General features: G+C 39.1%; 1 protein-coding gene and 1 long non-coding RNA gene across 3 annotated transcripts in view; one reads left to right on the plus strand and one right to left on the minus strand.

Annotated features, from left to right (window-relative positions):
- Positions 1–22,755, minus strand: part of BORCS5 (BLOC-1 related complex subunit 5) — a 98,965-nt gene that overhangs the window by 43,591 nt on the left and 32,619 nt on the right. The window lies entirely within an intron of this gene.
- On the plus strand, positions 10,135–22,259 carry LOC147579310 (uncharacterized). 2 transcript variants are annotated; one of them, XR_015253798.1, is made up of 3 exons: positions 10,135–10,440; positions 15,277–16,001; positions 21,030–22,259. It is a non-coding gene; the product is annotated as an uncharacterized LOC147579310 (long non-coding RNA). The 2 variants fall into 2 exon arrangements; XR_015253799.1 differs by having other exon boundaries at positions 10,150–10,440; positions 15,277–15,416.

Raw genomic sequence — 22,755 nt, forward strand, 5'->3', positions numbered from 1 at the left:
TCGGGCTCTGGGCTGATGGCTCGGAGCCTGGAGCCTGTTTCCGATTCTGTGTCTCCCTCTCTCTCTGCCCCTCCCCCATTCATGCTCTGTCTCTCTCTGTCCCAAAAATAAATAAAAAACGTTGAAAAAAAAATTAAAAAAATAAAAAATAAAAAATAAAAAAAAAATAAAAAGAAAAAAGCAGTCAAATCAACAAGCTAAGATTACAACTTAAGGAACTAGAAAAAGAAGAATAAACCATACCTAAAGCTAGCAGAAGGAAATAGTAATGGTTATAACAAAGAGAAACGAAATAGAGAACAGAAAAATAGAGAAAATAAACAAAAGTTAATTCTTTAAATAGAAAAATTGACAAAGCTTTAGCTAGAAGAACTAAGAAAAAATGAGAGAAAACTCAAATTCTTGAAATCAGAAACAAAAGTGGGGACATTACTACTGAATCTACAGAAATAGAGATTATAAATGAGTAGTATGAGCAACTGCACATCAACAAATTGGATGGCCTAGATGAAATGACTAATTCCTAGAAATACAAAGCTGCCAAGACTATCATAAAGAAAGAAACAGAAAATTTGAATAGACCTCTAATTAGTAAGGAAATTGAATCATTAATTAAAAAACAAAAATCTCCCAGGGGGTGTCTGGGTGGCTCAGTCAGTTAAGCCTCTGACTCTTGGTTTTGGCTCAGGTCATGATCTCAGGTTTCGTGAGTTCGAGTCCCTCGTCAGTCACTGTGCTGATGGTGCAGAGCCTGCCTGGGATTCTCTCTCTTCTTCCTCTCTCTCTGCCCCTCCCCTGCTCATGCTCTCTAAACAAACAAACAAACAAACAAACAAACAAACTTTTTAAAAAAATCTCCCAGTAACAACAAAAAAAGTCTTGAACTTGATGGCTTCATTGGCGAACTTTACCAAATATATAAACAACTAACACCAATTCTCAAAATTTTCCAAAAATTGAGGAGGAAAGGACACTCTAACTCATTCTGTATGGCCATTATTAACCTAATAGTGAAGCCAAACACACTACAAGAAAAGAAAATTTCTGACCATTATCACTTATGAACAGTGGTGCAAAAAGCCTTCAGAAAATGCTAGCAAACAGAATTCAACAGCATATGAAAAGGATTACATACTATGACCAACTGGGATTTATTCCTAGAATGAAATGATGGTACAACATAGGAAAATTGATCAGTGTAATACACAACATTAACAGAATAAAAGATAAAAACTACATGATAATCTTAACTAATAGAGAAAAAGCACTTGACAAAATTCAACATGCTTTCATGATAAAAACACACAACAAACTAGGATAGAAGGAAATTAATAAAAGAGCAAATACAGAGCAAACAATACTCAATGGTGAAAGACTGAAAGCTTTTCCTTTAAGATCAGGAAAAAGGCAAGGATCCCCACTTTTACCATTCTAGTCAACATAGTACTGGAAGTTCTAGCCAAAGCAATTAGGCAAGAATAAAGTAATAAATGAAATACAACTTGGAAAGGAAGATAAAATTATCACTGTTTGCAGATGACATGGTTTTATATGGGGGAAACCCTAAAGATTCCACACAAAAAATTTTTAGAACTATTAAATGAATTCAGCAAAGTAGCAGGATACAGTTCACACACAAAAATCAGTTACAATGAGAGTTCTGAAACACTGCTGAAATAAATTGAAGAAGACAAAAATAAATAAAAAGACAACTCGTGTTTTATGAATTGGAAGACTTAATACTAGGATTTTTTATTTTTTTTATTCAAGTATAATTAACATACGGTATTATATTAATTTCAGGTATACAATATAATGATTCAAAAATTCCATAAGTTTCTCAGTGCTCATCAAGATAAGTGTCCTCGTAGACCCATAACCAGTGAAGAAATTGAATCAGTTATCAAAAATCTCCCAACAGGGGTGCCTGGGTGGCTCAGCCAGTTAAGCATCCAACTCTTGATTTTGGCTCAGATTATGATCTTGCAGTTCATGAATTCAAGCCCCACGTTGGGCTCCGTGGGGACAGTGTGGAGCCTGCTTGGGATTCTCTCTCTCCTTCTCTCTCCACCCCTCCCCCACTCACTCTCTTTCAAAATTAAAAAAAAAAAAAAAAAAATCTCCCAACAAATAAGAGTCCTGGCCAGATGGTTTCCCAGGAGAATTCTACCAGACATTTCAAACAGAGTTAGAACCTATTCTTCTCAAGCTGTTCCAAAAAGTAGAAACAGAAGGAAAGCTTCCAGACTCATTCTATGAAGCCAGTATTGCCTTGATTCCCAAACCAGACAAAGACCCCACTAAAAAGGAGAATTACAGGCCAATATCCCTGATGAACATGGATGCAAAAATTCTCAACAAGATACTAGCAAATCAAATTCAGCAGTATATTAAAAGAATTATTCACCATGATCAAGTGAGATTCATTCCTGGGCTTCAGGGCTGGTTCAATATTTGCAAATCAATCAATGTGATACATCACATTTATAGAAGAAAGGATAAGAACCATATGATCCTGTCAATAGATGCAGAAAAAGCATATGACAGGGGCGCCTGGGTGGCTCACTCAGTTAAGCATCTGACTTCATCTCAGGTCATGATCTCACGGTTCATGAGTTCGAGCCCCACGTCAGGCTCTGTGCTAACAGCTCAGAGCCTGGAGCCTGCTTTGGATTCTGTGTCTCCCTCTTTATATCCATCCCTGACTAGTACACTGTCTCTCAAAAATAAATAAATGTAAAAAATTTTTTTTTAATTAACAAAAAAAACATATGACAAAATACAGCATCCTTTCTTTTTTTTTAAATTAAAAAAAAATTTTTTTTAACGTTTATTTTTGAGACAGAGAGAGCCAGGGCATGAATGGGAAGGGTCAGAGAGAGGGAGACACAGAATCTGAAACAGGGTCCAGGCTCTGAGCTGTCAGCACAGAGCCCGACGCGGGGCTTGAACTCATGGACCGCGAGATCATGACCTGAGCCGAAGTCAGCCGCTTAACCGACTGAGCCACCCAGGCGCCCTCATCCTTTCTTAATAAAAACCCTCAAAAATGTCGGGATAGAGGGATCATACCTTAACATCATAAAAGCCATATATGAAAGGTCCGCAGATAATATCATCCTTACTGGGGAAAAACTGAGAGCTTCCCCCTGAGATCAGGAACACAACAGGGATGTCCACTCTCACCATTGTTGTTTAACATAGTGTTAGAAGTCCTAGCCTCAGCAATCAGACAACAAAATAAGATAAAAGGCATCCAAATTGACAAAGAAGAAGTCAGAGTTTCACTTTTCACAGATGACATGATACTCTACATGGAAAACCCAAAGACTCCACCAAAAAACTCCTAGAACTGATACATGAATTCAGCAAAGTTGCAGGATAGAAAATCAATGTACAGAAATCGGTTGCATATCTATACACCAATAACGAAGCAACAGAAAGAGATATCGAGCAGGGCCCCTGGGTGGCTCAGTTAGTTAGGAGCCTGACTTCAGCTCAGGTCATGATCTCATGGTCCGTGCTTTCGAGGCCCATGTCAAGCTTTGTGCTAACAGCTCAGAGCCTAGAGCCTGCTTCAGATTCTGTCTCCTTCTCTCTCTGCCATCCCCTGCTTGCACTCTCTCGCTTTAAAAAATAAACATTAGATGGGGTGCCTGGGTGGCGCAGTCGGTTAAGCGTCCGACTTCAGCCAGGTCACGATCTCGCGGTCCGCGAGTTCGAGCCCCGCGTCGGGCTCTGGGCTGATGGCTCGGAGCCTGGAGCCTGTTTCGATTCTGTGTCTCCCTCTCTCTCTGCCCCTCCCCCGTTCATGCTCTGTCTCTCTCTGTCCCAAAAATAAATAAACGTTCAAAAAAAAAAAAAATTAAAAAAAAAAAATAAAATAAAAAAAAATAAACATTAGGGGCGCCTGGGTGGCGCAGTCGGTTAAACGTCCGACTTCAACCAGGTCACGATCTCACGGTCCGTGAGTTCGAGCCCCGCGTCGGGCTCTGGGCTGATGGCTCAGAGCCTGGAGCCTGTTTCCGATTCTGTGTCTCCCTCTCTCTCTGCCCCTCGCCCGTTCATGCTCTGTCTCTCTCTGTCCCAAAAATAAATAAATGTTGAAAAAAAAAAATTTTTAAATAAACATTAAAAAAAATTTTAAAGAAAGAGATATCAAGAAATTGATCCCATTTACAATTGCACCAAGAACAATAAAATACCTAGGAATAAACCTAACCAAAGAGGTATAAGATCTGTACACTGAAAAGTATAGAAAGCTTATGAAAGAAATTGAAGAAGACACAAAGAGATGGATAAACATTCCATGCTTATGGATTGGAAGAATAAATATTGTTAAAATGTCAATACTACCCAAAGCAATCTACACATTTAGTGCAATTCCAATCAAAATTGCATCGGCATTCTTCTCAGAGCTAGAACAAATAATCCCAAAATTTGTATGGAACCACAAAAGACCCCAAATAGCCAAAGTAATGTTGAAAAAGAAAACCAAAGCTGGAGGCATCACAATTCCAGACTTTAGCCTGTACTACAAAGCTGTAATCATCAAGACAGTATGGTATTGGCACAAAAACAGACACATAGACCATAGGAATAGAACAGAGAACCCAGAATTGGACGCACAACTGTATGGCCAACTAATCTTCAACAAAGCAGGAAAGAGTATCCAATGGAAAAAAGACAGTCTCTTTAGCCATTAGCAAATGGTGCTGGGAGAACTGGAAAGCTACATGCAGAAGAATGAAACTGGACCACTTTCTTATACCATACACAAAAATAATTCAAAATGGATGAAAGAACTAAGTGTGAGACAGGAAACCATCAAAATCCTAGAGGCGAAAACAAGCAACAACCTCTCTGACCTTAGCCGCAGCAACTTCTTACTTGACATATCTCTGAAAGCAAGGGAAATAAAAGCAAAAATGAACTATTGGGACCTCAAGATAAAAAGCTTCTGCACAACAAAAGAAATAATCAGCAAAACCAAAAGGCAACCAACAGAATGGGAGAAGATATTTGCAAATGACATACTGGGTAAAGGGTTTGTATTTAAAATATATAAAGAACTTATCAAACTCGACACCCAAAAAACAAATAATCCAGTGAAGAAATGGGCAGAAGACATGAATAGACACTTTTCCAAAGAAGACATCCAGATGGCCAACAGACACATGAAAAGATGCTCAACACTGCTTATCATCAGGGAAATACAAATCAAACCCACATTGAGATACCACCTCACACTGGTCAGAGTGGCTAAAATTAACAACTCAGGCAACAATAGATGTGGACAAGGATGTGGAGAAAGAGGAACCCTCTTGCACTGTTGGTGGGAATGCAAACTGGTGCAGCCACTCTGGAAAACTGCGTGGAGGTTCCTCAAAAAATTAAAAATAGAATTACCCTACAACCCAGCAATAGCACTCCTAGGAATTTATCCAAAGGTTACCAGAGTATCAGAGGGGCACATGTACCTTAATGTTTATAACAGCACTATCAACAATAGCTAAATAACAGAAAGCGCCCAAATGTCCATCAGCTGATGAATGGATAAAGAAGATGTGGCATACATATACAATGGAATACTATTTGGCAATTAAAAAGAATGAAATCTTCTTGCCACTTGCAGCAACATGGATGGAACTGGAGGGTATTATGCTAAGTGAAATAAGTCAAAGAAAGATACATATTTTCACTAATATGTGGAATTTGAGAAACTTAACAGAAGACCATAGGGGAAGGGAAGGAAAAATAAGTTACTAACAGAGAAGGAGGCAAACCATAAGAGACTCTTAAATACAGAGAACAAACTGAGGGTTGATGGGGCTGGGAAAATGGGAGATGGGCACTGAGGAGGGCACTTATTGGGGTGAGCACTGGGTGTTGTATGTAAGTGATGAATCGGGAATCTACTCCCGAAGCCAAGACTATACTGTATATGCTGTATGTTAGCTGATGTGACATTAAGTTATTAGGAAAAAGAAAAGCTAAGTGTTCTTTTAATCCTCTTTATTTCATCCATCACCCCCCCCCCCCCCCGGCCCCCCACACACACCCTCTGGCAGCTACCAGTTTGTTCTCTGTATTTAAGGATCTGTTTTTTGTCTGTTTTATTTATGTGTTTGTTTCTTAAATTCCACATATGAGTGATATCATATACTATGTGTCTTTCTTTAACTGACTTGTTTCTCTTAGCATTAAACCCTCTAAGGTCCATCCATGCTGTTGCAAATGGCAAGATTTCATTCTTTTTTATAACTAATATTCGTGTGTGTGTGTGTGTGTGTGTGTGTGTGTGTGTGTGTGTGTATTCATCTAGGAATGGACACTTGGATTACCTCCATATCTCGGCTATTGTAAATAATGTTGCAATAAACATAAGGGTGCATATATCTTTTCACATTAGTGCTTTTGTTTTCTTTGGATAAATACCCAGTGGTAGAATTACTGGATTATATGGTAACTCTATTCTTAGTTTTTTGAGGAAATTCCATAGTGTTTTCCACAATGGCTGTACAAATTTGTATTCCCACCACAGTGCACAAGAGTTCCCTTTTCTCCACAGCCTTGCAAACACCTGTTATGTCTTATGTATTGTATTTTAGCCATTCTGACAGGTATAAAAATATCTCATTGTATTTTTAATTTGCATTTCCCTGATGATTAGTGCTGTCGAGCATCTTTTCATATGCCTGTTGGCCATCTGTCTTCATTGCAAAAATGTCTATTTAGGTCCTCTGCCCATTTTTAATTGGATTATTTGTGGGTATTGTTGGTATTGAGTTCACAATACCACCCAAAGTAATCTATAGATTCACTGCAACCCCTATAAAAATCCAATGTTTTTTTGCAGAGATAGAAAACCCATCCTAAAATTCATATGGTATTTCAAAGGACTTCCAATAGCCAAAACAATCCTGAAAAAGAAAAACAAAGCTGAAGGACTCACGCTTTCCTCATTTCAAACTTACCACAAAGCTATAGTAACCAAAACAGTATGGTACTGGCATAAAGACAGATGTAGAGATCAATAGAATAGAATAGAAAGCCCAGAAATAAACCCTCACCTACATGGTCAAGCGGTTTTGTACGAAGGTGCCAAGACCATTGAATAGGGGAAAGGAGAGTCTTTTCAACAAACGGTGCTGAGAAAACTAGATCTCCACAAGTGAAAGAATTAAGTTGAAGTCTTATCTAACACCATATACAAAAATTAGCCCAAATTTTATCAAAGACCTAAAACCATAAACCTCATAGAAGAAAACACAGGGCAAAAGGTTCATGACATTGGGTTTGGCAATGATTTCCTTGATATGACACCAAAGATACAGGCAGCAAAAGAAAAATTGGCAAACTGGACTTTATGAAAAATTTAAAACTTTGTACACCAAAAGGCACTATCAATAGAGTAACAAAAGAAACCCACAGAATGGGAGGAAATATCTGCAAAGGCCATATATCTGATACAGGATTAATACTCAGAATATACAGAGAACTCATAAAACTCAACATAAAAAAAAAAAAAAAACAATTCAAAATAGTCAAAAGACCTGAGTAGACATTTCTCCAAAGAAGATATACAAATGGCCAATAAGCACACGAAATGATGCTTAGCATCACTAGTCATAAGGGAAACACAAATCAAAACCTCACACTCATTAGGATGGCTGCTATCAAAAAACAAAACAAATTAACACAAAACCAGAAAACAAGTGTTGGTGAGGATGTAGAGACAGTGAAGCCCTTGGGCACCGTTGATGGGAATGAAAATGGTAGAGTCACTATGGAAAATAGCATGGCAGGTCCTCAAAAAATTAAACACAGAGGGGCGCCTGGGTGGCGCAGTCGGTTAAGCGTCCGACTTCAGCCAGGTCACGATCTCGCGGTCCATGAGTTTGAGCCCCGCGTCAGGCTCTGGGCTGATGGCTCGGAGCCTGGAGCCTGTTTCCGATTCTGTGTCTCCCTCTCTCTCTGCCCCTCCCCCGTTCATGCTCTGTCTCTCTCTGTCCCAAAAATAAAAAAAAAAATAAACGTTTAAAAAAAAAAAAAATTAAACACAGAATTATCATATGATTACCAGTGGTTCCACTTGTGTGTACATGCCCTAAAGAACTGAAAGCGGGGTCTTGAAAAGACATTTGTACATTCACGTTCACAGTAGTTAAGACATAGAAGCAATCAGAGCATCTAGCAATGGATGAAAAAATAAGCAAAATGTGGCAAATACTTACTATTTATATTATTCAGCCTTAAAAAGGAAGGAAATTCTGACCTATGCTACAACATGGATGAACTTTGAGAACATCATACGAAGTGAAATAAGGCAGACACAAAAGGGCAAATATGGTATGATTCCACTTACGTGATGTACACAGAATAGTCAAATTGAAGGGAAAAAAAAAAAGTAGATTAATGGTTGCCAGGCACTGAGGGGAGGAGGGAATAGGAAGTGACTGTTTAATTGGTATACAGTTTCAGTTAAGAATGATGGAAAAGGATGGTGGTGATGTTGTACAACAATATGAATATACTTAATGCCACTGAATCATACTCTCAAAAAGGGTGAAAGTGATAAATTTTACGTTATGTATATTTTACCACAATAAATAGAGTCAAGTGGACAGATTTCCATTTTTGCTAAGCAAAAATATTCCATACTACCCCTCTAATAAAGCAGCCAAGAAAAAAAAGAAAAAGGTGGTCCGTAGAGAACAAAATCTAAAATATAAAAGGATAAATTGAGAGAACAGTAGATCTTATTTCTTTCTCTGAAAACTGAATGAGTTGAACCATGGTTTCTTCCAAACTTGGAAAACTTCATGTTTCTATGAGAAGGAAGATAAAATATTATTCTACACTACTAGACCAGGTTTTTTTTTTTTTTAATTATAGGACCAAGACTAATTTAGAATTCTTTGCAGAAAGGAACATATTTAAATTCAGAAGACCCTTCCTCTGAGTATAAAAATAAATGTAGTCTATCACACACACTCATAGTTCAGAGGTCGCAACCTCCAACATCTCTCAGTGAATGAACACAGGAAGTCCACTCTGTCTCACGTGTCTGGAGGTACGAATGCCAGCCTATAAAAATGGAGCACCTGAGTCCTCACTACAATTTGGCAGCTAGTGTTCACCACACCCTGGTGTTCTCCACTTGCTGAAATATCAAAACGGCAGCTTTCCAGACAAAGTGAGGATGGTTGGTTGGAGCACCAAAGGATCCTTCCCTCTAAAAAGAGTTTGCTTTGAGGAACTGAACATGTTCTTTTAAAAACTGCATTTTAACACGTAATGCTACTTATAGTAGTTTGAAATATACACAACTTCTTGAAAATACAGACTTTGCAAGGCACACCAAGACTGAGGGGAGGCTACCTTTAGAGTCAAGAGCAATCACATTGGGGACCCCCAATTTTTTTTTTTAGGTTTTCAGAAAGATCAATCGCAGGTTCGCTTTAAATAAAAACAAATGAAGTACCAAGAAAGTCTGAAATACTAAGGCCACGACTGTGTTACTTCAAGGAGTCACCCTGCTTGTGGGTATTACCTCATGGTTTCCCTGAAGGATTACATACCCTGCACTCTAATGGATTATGGGAAATATGGGACTGTTTATACTGAAGAACACACCCTGATCAGGTAGAAAGTTCTCATTTGTTAACAGTTTAAAAAGTCGAGGCAATATGGCTGATTAATAACAGATAATTACTAGGAACAAGATAGATTTTAGAAAAAAATCTGATTTCCTACTAATAGGGAAAACAATCTCAATTTCTATTCTGCTCATATACAATTAACAGGAAATATAGAATATTCCTTCTGTATACAGAGGTAAGACCCAAGGAACTGCAATAAAGCAAAGTGTCACATGTGAGAGCCTACTTGCCCATTACACAGAGAAGCTGAAGAACCAAGGGCCTTTTCCCCATCTGCCCTGCAGCTCAAATACAAGCACATGACAGAAGTTCCACCAATCGATGCATCCACCCTTGACTCTAAATGGGGAGCAAATGTTGCAAAATAGGGACCTTCTACAAGGTACATTCCCTGGTGACAACTGTTTCTGGAAAAACAGGGTTTCTGAGGTAACAACAGAAGCAGAACCAGTGGCAAAGTTCAGTCTACACTGCCAGCCAGCACTGTTTGTGATACAGGGCATGCCAAAGTGTTTGGTCATAACAGCAGTAGTGACCTCAATGGTTAAGTTCTGTGGCACGATTTTGGCCATTATGCTTAGGTAGGTGACCCAAAATCTGATTCTAGAGCTCTTCTAGAGATTCTGGAAGCTATTCACTATCACTTTCAAATTTGACCGATACACTTAACCTTAATTTCTCTATCAGTGAACTAAGGGTAATACTGTATACCTTGAAAGTAGCAGAGAGAATTAAATGAGATAATGTATGTTTGTCAACCTCTCAGAAGAAAAAGGTAAGTGATTCAGCCAGCAAAATCGAGTTTATTAGGGAATAGCAGAGGAACTTCAATTTGGAACAAGCAAACTATGGCGAACCACAGGCAAGTCTGGGCAACAAAGGAGGAGAGCGTCTTTCTATGGAGAAAAAGAAGTTGGGAGCGTTGTTTTAAAGAAAAGCTCATTGGGGGAAAAATAAGCGTTCAAAGTGGTGGTGCCTTCTCATTGGCTGCAGGTGGCTGGAGGTGGTAGCGTCTGATGGGCTGTAGGCGAAGGCAGCTTGCTCGGTCCAGAGGAAATCTTCCTTCTTCCTGTTGGACTACGCAAGTCCTAACGAGTATTTATGTGCACAAGAGGGCAACCTTCATGATTTCTTGACTATAATTTTGAGTTAGGTTTCCTTGACATATTTTCACATGTTAAGTCTCTTTGTAAACAATAAGCCAATATTGTGACAATTTACTAAAATGTAACTCTATGTCAGGTGTCAGATAAAGCATTATATTTCACGAGTGAGAAAAACAATAGTTAACGTTAATGATGGCATCCCCTTAGCCAAGCATTGTGCTGACCATGTAATGTATTTTATCTTATTTAACTGTCAGCATGACTTTAAAAGGTGGATTTGATCATCCCCCATACAAAGCAAGTAGAGTTAATAGTAATAATAATCATGGCAACAAATCACATGATGGATATATGTACTGGAGTTCACAGAAAGAAAAAATATTGTACATGAATGATTTTGGGTGACAGAAATATTGCTATAATTTAAGGGAGATAACACAGTAGCCAAACCATGAGAGCCAGAGTTGCTAATTCCTGAAATTCTAGTGTCCATTATTTGGCAACTTACTTGAGGAATTAATTTAAAATAGAATTTTCTTCTTGACTTATGGTTAAGGCAGTTTTGCTTATTTGAGATTTGACTATACTTTGGAATTGAAATGTCAAAAAGTATTCAGTAGCAACATAGCCCTTTTATAAATAAATCATACTTTTTATGGGCTGTATCTCTGGAATACACTTGGTTGAAAGCTCATTATTGGCACTTACCATAGAATCCTTTTTGTGTATTATTATCAACGTTCCTGCTTTCTTCCCAGGTCTCTGAAAGACCCAAGGCACATAAGCACCTTACAGCCATATACAAAGTAGTTCTCCATAGATGTTTGCCATTCCCTACAGAGTACTGAGGAATGCTCCTATCTGGATGAGGGCCACAATACACAATTGGTGTACCCCTTGGGCCTTGCTTAAAGATCCCTAACTTCTGAAGGCTCAACTGCCCAGTTACCCCATTCCACTTCCTCTGAGCAAAGTTCTGATTTAAATTTATTTCTCACTGGAGTAAGAGACATTCTGTTCATATCTCTCCAAAGAAATGAACTCATTCCTGTCTCTAAAGTAAACTTACGTCACCCATATTTGAAGATATGGGCTCTTCTTATGCAAGTAGTGAATGAGGTTTTATCTATAAATCACTTGACTGCAGCCTTTTGAATATTTGGCAAAGGCAGTTTTATATGGAACTACAAGATAAAAGTGATACCAAAGGTCAACAAAACCAAGTATTAAACTTTGTTCCTTTCCCCTAGCAACTACATAAAATACACACACAGTATATCCCGTCATCACTAAGTCAAAACTTGATTGATCTAGGGTAATTAAATCATATATTCAGCAAGTTCACTCCTTGGTTTTCTGACCTCTGGTCTGAAGTTCATGGAGATAACATATCTGAAGCCCAGTGTGACCATAAACACAAAGATCACTATCACAGGGCTGACTGAGAGAACAGGTTTTCACATTCCAAGTCCATCAAGCATGTGCCTTTGTTGTAGAAGATATTCAAGCAATAAAAATGCAAACTTTTCCCACCATCCCTGAAGCACACAGCTGTGAAAACATCCTCCTTTACCGAATGTATCAGTTGATAATATTCAGGAAAAAAAAATTATGTGGTCATTTGTTACTCTTTTCTCATTCCGTGCTTCAGTTTCCCCAGAAACAGGAAGAAGCCCCGTAGGGCACTAGGGAGAGATGGGCAGTCAGGGGAATAAAATCTCTGGTGTGTCCAAACCAAGGCAAGATCAATGGGGATGATGAGAGGGAAGCAAGTAGAGGTATCACACGCTACTGATGTGATACACTAACTGAGAGACCCAAAGACACGAACATCTTTTGAACGGAAACACATCTGATTTTATTATGAAATTAATATACGTTCAAGAGACAGACAGGCAAACTGGCTAAATAAAAAGGTTTTGGAATTAGACCTGAGTTGAAATGCTGGCCCTACCTTTAACAGCTGTGTGACAGGAGAGGTCTTGAAACTTCTCTGAGCCTTATCTGCTAAGAGGAAAATGCCTACCCTAAGAGGTTGGGCAGAGATTAAAGGAGATAATATATGTTAACACCTCTGGGCACCAAAAAAAAAAAAAAAAAAAAAAAAAAAGGGGAGACAGATGGGAAGAAAAAGGTTGTTATTATTAGCAGAGAACTGGCATTGTGTATACACCAAAATCACTGCTCATATGCAGCTTCTAATAAACAGTAATAAAATGAGAAGTATATTCTATAAACACTCCAGAACTTTTCTGTCCACCACATATTAAGATGAAATATATTCTACAAACACTCCAGAACTTTAGGGTCCACCACATATAAAAATATGTGTAAGGTTTTTCTATCTTGCTTATGTTCACATATATCATTTTTACAATAAAGATAAATTGTACCTTGGAAAAAAACAAAGGCTAAAAGTAGGTCAAACATATGTTTGTTTTCATATTAATTATAGTAGAAGCTAAGAGATAAACATGTAAAGGTAAAATATTTCCAGAATTATTTTCAGAGAGCCGTTCATTAAAAAAACAAAGTAAACAGCAAATGAAAGTTACAGAAAATCTTTGGATTTAAGTAAAAGAACCATGCTGAACGAATCAAAGCTGTCCAATAAAGGAGCAAATTGCCCTGTATGACAATGAGCTGTGTGGGGTTAGATGTAAAGCAAGTCAAGGCTAGAAGTCTACTTTGATGAAATAGTCTATAAAATACACTGAACTCAGGGGCTCTGCAACCAGAATGATAAAACGTTAAAAATTTCCTTCCAATTCTAAGATCCTGTAATCTTTGAACACTATAATGCACAACCAACTCTCTGGTGTCCACGGTAGGATAGAGTTTACCTATAACATGGTCCCTATTAAGAGAAGGGTCTCCAAATTCAGGAAAGAGACAGATTTGCCACTGAATTCAACTATGAGAGAAGTTAAATTAATAGATCTGATGACTCCCCCTACCCCCCATCTAACACTCTGGAAACATCTTCTGTTTTCCTCTCTTTTGGCTACTTTTTTTTTTCTTCCCTGGATGCTTTGCTTATAATCTATTCAGTCTAATTCCATAAATATTTACTGACTTCTAGGAAATCTAACCGCCTGAAACAGACTGAAACTCAGAAGAAGATTTATATACCAAGACTGTTTACTACAGTATATTTTAATATAAAAATTTCCTCTAAGGGGAGATTAAATGTTATGCAGCTATTAAATGGTGTTTTCAAATAATATTCCATGACATGCGAAATCCTACAATATAATTTTAAATGAAACTGGGATATAAAATGACAAATTCAGCACAAGTCTCAATGCAGAGTAAATGTGTATCACATATATGTTTACACCAGAAGGAAATACATAGCAAAATGTTAACAAAGCTATATCTAAGTGGTGGAATTTTTAGGATTTTTTTTGTAAATATGTTGTCCAAATTATCTAAAATAATCATATTTCCATTTTATGATCGTGAAAAAAAAGAAATACTATTTTAAAAAATAAACACGGGCAAAATACCCCTCTGGTTATCTTGGATTCGTAACTCTGAAAGTGACAATTCCTTTAAAGGAGGAAGCCTGGTATAAAAAGAAAAAATAAGTTTGCATCTGACCCTGTGTTTGAGATGGTTGCTATGCACAGTGCTGTCTTTAAATTAATCAGTAAACAAAGAACAGCTGGGACAATATCAGTTTTATTGAGGATGTGGAACAACAAGAACTCTCAAACATAGCTAGTAAGGATATAAATCAGCATAAGCACCGTAAAGAATAATTTCATAGTATCTAGGAAAGCTGAAAAGATTTGTCCCAGACTAAACAGTAATTTATTCCTAGTTACATACCCTAGGGAAAACTTTCATACATGTGCATGAGGAGACATGTACAAGCATGCCCACTAACAAACTGTTCGATAATGAAAAAATCTGAAACAACTCAAACATTAACAGGACAATGGATAAGTGAATTGTGAAACAGTCATTCAGTGGAACACAATACAGCAGTCAAAATGAGGTGTGTATCAACATGGATAAATCTCAAAAGTATAAGCCAAAAAAAAAAAAAGTTACAGAAGTACATATATAGGATACATACAACAGAATGCGATTTATATGAAGTCAAAACATATAAAAGAATATTAGATACTGTTTAGAGTTCTATAAATATGGAGTATAAGGTAAAGACGTGAAAAAAATGTGTGGGCATGATGAACACCAGTCAGATCATTGATTCCCTATAGAGAGGAAAGGAGAAAAAAATGTTAGGGAGGGTCACAAAAAGTAGTGAAGGGCACTTGAAGTTATTTGAAATGTTTTTCTTTGGGGGGGGCAAAAAAAATCAAACAAATATGGTAAAATACTAAAGTCTGACAAAGTTGGTAAATGAAGATTCGGGTGTTTGTTATTTTTGCTATATGCTGAAATATTCCAAATGAAAAAAAAATTAGGTGGCAGTTGGCAATCTCTATTGGGGACAAGGTTCTCTAGCCACAGCCGTAATTCTTAAGATCTTTTAGGTCTGAGACCCCTTTGCAAACCCTATGGAAGCTATGGTTCTGCCTCCCACAAGGGCTTCTGACACCACCACAGTTCCATCCTCAGTTACCATGAGAGCCATTCAGGAAAACATACCCTTCTCCAGCCATGTGGTGCCAAGGTAATTCTACTCATGCTAAGAGTTAGCAAAACTAGACAATTCTAGACAATTAGAGAGCGAATGACACACTAGCTGCTCAGAAAGATAGCCTGGGACAAAGAGAAGACCTCCACAGAAGAAAGACCAGCAGAGTGTTTGACAACTAGTGAGAAGGCTAAAAACTCAGCGATATGCACGCAACTCAGTGTCTTCAAAGCTCATTTAAAAGGTTTGGAAGCGTTAAAAGGAATGTTCTTATACTCAATTGAGCTCTGGTAGAAATCCAAAGTTTTAAGTTAAGGAGTGACTGATAATGAAGATCAGTGCGATTTTTGTTCATACTTCTCAAAACTTCCCTCTGTTTGCACCTCTTATTTAATACCATTTAATTTGGTTAGTTTGTATGCTACTACTTGGCCAACGTTTATGCTTAGCTTTTCCAGTAAAGCACTGTATTATTTTCAGCAAGTCCAGATGAATGGAAAAGTATGTCTCTTTCAGTCAGTGACTCCATGAACTAAGCTCAGGAAACCTGTAATGAAAGCAACAGCTGACAGTGGATCTAAATCGCTGGCTAAGTCCCTACAAGCACACAGTCTCTCCAAGGTGAGGCTTAAAAACTCAAACCTATGAAAAAAAACAGTAAATACCATAACTCAACATGCATGTGAAAGTCTTCAACTGATTTAATGATCCCAGGTGGGTTTTTCCTCTGCAAGTTCTAGATCTGTGGTACACAAAACTGTCCCAGAAATACCAACGTTGTAAGCTTAACAATGCTGTGTGAACGCTCCAATTTCATTATCACCTTTCATCGTCTCCACGTCTTCCACCTTTCTATCCCAATCGAAATCTTTTCCTTACACATACTTGCCCCCCCGCCACCTCCAGCTGTCCTGTTATCTTCCTCTACTTTATCTCATGCCCTTGTCTCCACTCCTGGACTACACATTTGCTGCCTCCCAGAAATAAAGAGGAACCAGGCACAGAACTGGAGACCTGGAGGAACGATAATGGGCTAAAGAAGACACTTCCATCTCACTCTTCTCTCCTGGTGATGTCCTTCCCTGCCATCCATCTTTCCAACAGAAAAAAAAATCCAACAGATTTTTTATGAAATCTAATCTGAATGAAGCTTGTACTATATTATAAACGCACAACTTCTTAAGACTTTCTAAGAACTTTCTGGGAAGCAAATAATTACAAAGAAAACCATGCCGCTTAATAAAACTGCAAAACACATACTGATTTAGTTCTGCCCCGGGGTGAGGAGGGGTTTGGGAAGAAGAGGGCCTCTCTGGCCGTCACAGAGACTGGGGGCGCTACTGGTATTTAGTGGAAAGGGATGTTAATCATCCTCCCATACACAGGGCAGTCCCACACAATGAAGGCTGGTCCACCCAAAATGCCAGTAGTGCCCCCAGCCCACACTCTCCCAACTCTTGTTATGAAACACTGGACCGCAGACATTCACTGTGCCAGATAACTCCAGCTAATTTCAATAAATACTTGGCTAATTTTGACATTTTCTGGCTTTTAGGAACATGTAAAATCGGGCATCAGGTTGTCCAAATTCCCAATGCTGCACAGAATTCTGGGAAGGGACAAGTTGGTGGTGGCACATGCTCCAGTGGGCCGTGTTGCCTCCTAGTGTTTGGAAATCCTAATTAAAATAACTATGTTTTGAGTTCGGTATCGCTATGTTTGGGGACTTCTTCACTTATACTTGATGCAGCACTCTGCTGAGCCAAAACAGCTACAGGGGCCATTTTTCCCTGAAAATGAGTCAAGGCAGTTACACAACCCTCCACAGGGATCAGCGCACAACAGCCTCGGAGGGAGTGCAGGAGGAGACCGGTAAACATCTCTCCCCTTCATCAGTTCAAGTTCCAGCTCAGATTGCTCTTGACAAAACAAACATGGCTTTTATATCACAGTAATTCTTTTGTAGCAAGCAACTCATTCTCACATTCCTTCTCTAGCTTATTTTCCCCCATAATTCTTTACCCTTTGCCCGCAGTCCCCCCTCCCCGCCATGTTGTACTATTTGTATGGAAAAAAAAAAATTTAAGAGTTGCTTCTTGCCAAGTGTGACATCAACTCATTCTTATTTAGTGATGTCCAGAGAGAACTTGCTCTCCCAAAACGTTTGCTCATTTTGAAGCAACAAGGTTACTAACTGTAGTTTGTTTTTCCGGTCACTTGTTTTTGATGCATTAGTGTATCTTCTGAAACAAGTAACATAGCGCCTCATTTCTTTGGCCCAAGGCACTATACATGTATACAAAGGTCTTTTCAAATACCTTCAGGAAGACTATGTACTGCCTCTGTTGACAGAAAGGAAAAAAGATAACCAGAGAAATTAATAATTTTAACCTCCCTGAAAAAGATACCCCTGCTAATCAGTAGCAAGAAGGAACTACCAATGTTATAGACAATGCAAGCCCAAAATTCTATTCTAGGTGAAGAACTTTTGTTACTTAGGAAGGAAAAAAAAAAAAAAAAAAAAAGAAGAAGAAAAGAAAAGAAAAGAAAAATGAGTGACTCTTAAAATAGTATTTCAGATATATTACACTACTTCATGTTTAACATCACTTTGGTAAAGCACTACTTGATGAATAATTTTGGAAAGCCAACAATTTTATTCCACACATAAAAGAAGCTAAAATTCAGATTTTCAGTTAGCTTATTGGAAAAATTGGTGCTGGTATTCTCAATATGTGTCCAACTATGACAGAACTACTGAACTATGTCAGGTACTAATCCTCTCTCATGAAATCTTCTTTAAAACCCTGTCCCTTCCATTTCTCTGTTAATTAAAAGGCACAAATAGAAACGATATTCTTCTCTATTCCCTTCTTTCAGGGAACATTAGCAGCAAACCTGCCTTAATTATCAGAATGCAGAAATTAATTCCCAGTGTGGGTTGATCCTAGGCATGAGTAACGATTCTAATTCCAGTATTTGCTGACCATGAGGGCATTGAGGAACCCAGTCACATACAAAAGGTTGTGTGATGATTCTAACATCTTTCTGGTTCATTTTCTGGGATGCCATGGCATTTGGGGGTTCCCAGTGTTACCCTAGAGAGGTCGGTTTAGATCCAAAGCAATCAGGCATACTTTCAAAAGGGTCACTCATGGCTCAGAAGGCTTTAGGTAGCTCTATAAGGGGGGGGTTTCAAAGTCTTCAGAAATACAGTTTCAAACAAACCAGGAAAGGAACAAGAAAGCATATACCTTCCTAGGGAACTGCAACTATTTAACAAAAAACAAGTGCAAAAAATCTATAGAGAAAAATAAGAAAATCGTAAGTTGCACGTCTGGGGTGTGTGTGCATGCATGTGTGTGCGTGTATTAAGTCAGCCTGAAAAAGACAAAGGAAAAGGCCTTGAAAGTTGTAATTATAGAAAATTGCTCAGGTGACTTCATCCCACCCACATGCTTTTGATTTTCAAAAAGTATGACGAGCACTTTTTAAGTTAGTGTTCCGGAAAGGCTGCAGCTGTTCAGCACAGATTTCACATGCTCAGTTAAGAACATTATTTTATCAACATAAAGGTTAATGGCTTCTAAATGAGGGTAGCAATTTCCAACATGAGTACCGTACATTCATATTAGCAGTCACTCTGTTTAAAGATACAGACCCAGAAAGATGAGCTGGTCCTTGGCATGTTCAGTAAAATAATAATATGGAGATTCATAAACCCCTCAACTCTCACCCAAAATATTTAGTTTGCCCTTTATAAAACATTACATCTGTGTTTGAGCACATGAGCATAGAGGCTTTTGCCATCACTACAACACTGCATTCAATGGACCCACAGCAAATCAAGTCAGAAAATCAGAGCAAACTTTGAAAAACACCTGCCCCTTCTACTTCCTGCCACACTCCCGACCCCACTCCTTCCCCAGTACCACCTTAACTGTTCTCCGTGACAAGAGGGGCACTATAATGGTGCTAGGCCAGGAAAGGTTCAGTGTGCAGCACCAGAATGACTCCTACTACTGACTGTGGTTTTGCAGGGTCAATTTAAAAAATTAATTTCCTGTAAAAAATAAAAGGAAAATAAAAGGAAAACCTAATTTAAAATAGGGTACCTGCATGGCCCAGTCGGTTAAGTGTCCAACTCTTGATGTCAGCTCAGGTCATGGTCTCATGGTTTGTGAGTTTGAACCCCACATCAGGCTCTGTGCTGACAGTGGAGAGCCTGCCTGGGATTCTCTCTGTCTCCCTCTCTCTGTGCCCTCCTCTCTCTCTCTCTTTCTCTCTCTCTCTCTCTCAAAAATAAACATTAAAAAAATAAATGCTAAGAAAATAATAAAATACAATGGAATCAAAGGTCATTAGGGGAATCTATCACATCCTACCATTGTTAAGTGCAGACCCCAACACAAAGAAACATAACTTGCAACCCCAATGGGAAGAAAGCTATACTTCACTACCCTAGCAGGAGGGAGAAAGATTTTCTCCTTGCCTGCAACAGCCCACACAGTGAGACACTGTCATAACACAGCCTATGAAAAACTACTATACTTCAAACTCCCAGTTCAGTCCGATGAACATTTTTGTTTATAGCAGCCCTCCCCACTCCCCCCTTTCCATTATAAAAGAGCGTTCCTCTCCTTCGTTTTTCAGGGTGCCTATGGTTTTGCCATAGCTTGCTGGTCCCACATTGCAATTCTTTAATATTCTTGAACAAAACCATTTTTGCTGGTAAAATAACTGCCAACTATATTTTTAAGGTTAACACTCCCTTCCCAGTTCTGCCATTATTCTGCTCCTCCCAGCAAACAACCCTATAGCTCCTTTCCACTCCCTGTACTTCCTGTATCCACTCTGTCAAGTTCTGTTATTTCTTCCTTGAAAATGTGTCAGATTTGCCCTTCCTTCGACTGTGCCCCCACCAATCCAGACTTTCATCAGCCCATCACTAGAAAATTACAATGGTCTCCTAACTGTATGCCCATCTCTGGCTACTGTCATACCAATCATCAAAAAAGCACAGCTTTGGGGGCGCCTGGGTGGTTCAGCTGGGTTAAGCATCTGGCTCTTGATTGTGGCTTGGGTCATGATCTCACAGCTTGTGAGCTCAGGCCCAGTGTCAAGCCTGCATCAAACGCCACCAATGGGTTCCATGCTGATGGTACGGAGCCTGCTTAGGATTCTCTCTCTCTCCCTCTCTGCCCTTCCCCTGCTTGCGCACACATGTGCACGTGCTCTCTCTCAAAATAAATAAACTTAAAAAAAAAAAAAGCACAGCTTTCAACTTGCCAATACCCTGTGCTCTAGTACAACACACACAAAACTATAATTGCTTCTTGGAACATCACCTCCAAATTCCTTTCCCTGGCTTTTAAAAGCATCTATGAACCGGCCACAATTTAGCTTTCTGACCTTCCTTCTTCCTCCTCCTCAAGATGCACCCCTCTCTTTGGTCCAGCAGCTATCTCACAGTCTCCACCCCACCTCCCCAACAGTGGCATACTCAGGCTCACTCTGCTCCTCCTTTCCTCCCACCTAGGGACTCTCTTCCTCCACGCCTCCTGACGCAAGCCAGCACACCCGCCCAACTCCCGCCTGTTCCTTTAGGATCAGCTCAATTAATAATTCCTCTGCATGGTTGTTTTCTAGGACTATGGCCCACCTCTTCCAGTGTGATGCCAAGAACTGGGTCTTTGGAATATGACAGACTTGAGTGTAAATCTCTGCAGAAATTGAACAGGTTGTCTACACCACAACACTGTCATACCTAAGCATTCTTACCTACAAAATAAGGATGACTGAATACCTCCTTCATAGGATTCTTCTGAAGATTAAAAAAGAAACTGCACAGACAGCAACTAGTGTAGCACTTGGCACATGGTAAAGCAGGCATTCAGCAAATGATAGGTATTATGCACTATGCTTCTAAAATTCTAGGCTTTGAGTTCATTGTGATTTTTTTTTTTTTCTACTAGCTTGTAAAACTCCTCAAGGGCAAAACTAGTGCCACATCCAACTGCATCTTACTTTTTCATAATTTCAACTCCCTGGACAGTCAAGAAATGGGGAAAATCACACAAATTGGCCCACAGGTCCCCCAAATAGTTATTATAAATTTTATGTGCTAATGCCTATGTATTTTAGTAACAAGAAACCCCCAAAGGCTTACTGACTTTTATTTTGTTTCCAAGGTGACAGGAGCAAATTAGGAGGTGACTGCTACTTTCCATCAGAAAAGGAAACAACAGGAAAAAAATCATAGAAAGTAAACATACGCACATGATCTATACGAAATAGTAAACAAAATAAAGTCTAGCAACCAAAGCTTCTGTTCTAATTGAGATATTAGCAAGTATTGAGTTAGAGACAATGTTAAAAAATACAGAGAGAAACGTACAAAGTTAAAATGATGGTGGTCAAAGTCCACTGACCATAATTGTTAAAATTAGAAAGAATCTTTGCACAATTACCGCAATTATCTGTTGAGCCCTCAATAAGTACAAAATATATGCTACACATAAGCCATGCTGCTCACATAAACTAATCCTCCCCCATTAACTCACTGAGGTAGGTATTAGTATCCTTATTTTACAGATTAAGAAATCAGGGCTCAGAGGGGTGAAGCGACTCGCTCAAGATCACAGGGCCAATGTGTGACATTTTCCATCCCTGAACTAACTCCAAGTCTGTGCTCTTTTCCCATAATGCCACACTGCTCCTCCACACTCTTATGAATTGCAAGAATTGATTCTAAGTTATAAAAGGGATCCTTCTGCTTAAACATATATAGTAATGGAGAGTTCATTATTCTGCCAGATAGCACAGGGTTTATGAGCACAGACTTTTAAATTTTCTTTATTTTAGAGAGAGAGTGCACAAGTGGGGGGAGAGGAACAGGGTGGGAGGAGAGGGAGAGAGAGGAAGAGGGGGACAGGGCGGGGTGGGGGGGGGGAGAGATTCTTAAGCACCATACTCAGTACAGAGCCTGATGCAGGGCTTGAACCCAAGGCCCTGGGATCATGACCTGAGCCAAAATCTAAAGTCTCAACCGCCTAAGCCACCCAGGTACCCCAAGCACAGACTTTTGAGACCAGTGAGATCTAGGTTAAGAATAGCTGTTTGGCGGGGCACCTGGGTGGCTCAGTTGGTTAAGCATCGGAATTTAGCTCAGGTCATGATCTCACGGTTCGAGAGTTCGAGCCCCACATTGGGCTCTGTGCTGACAGCTCACAGCCTGAAGCCTGCTTCGGATTCTGTGTCTCCCTCTCTCTCTCTGCCCCTCCCCTGCTCACTCTGTCTCTCTCTCTGTGTCTCTCTGTCTCTCTCTCTCTCTCTCTCAAAAATAAACAAACATTAAAAAAGAAAAAAAAAAAGA

The sequence above is a fragment of the Puma concolor genome, chromosome B4 (genome assembly GCF_028749965.1).
Source record: "Puma concolor isolate L17-30 chromosome B4, mPumCon1.1.hap2, whole genome shotgun sequence".
In the NCBI taxonomy this organism is placed as follows: Eukaryota; Metazoa; Chordata; class Mammalia; order Carnivora; family Felidae; genus Puma; species Puma concolor.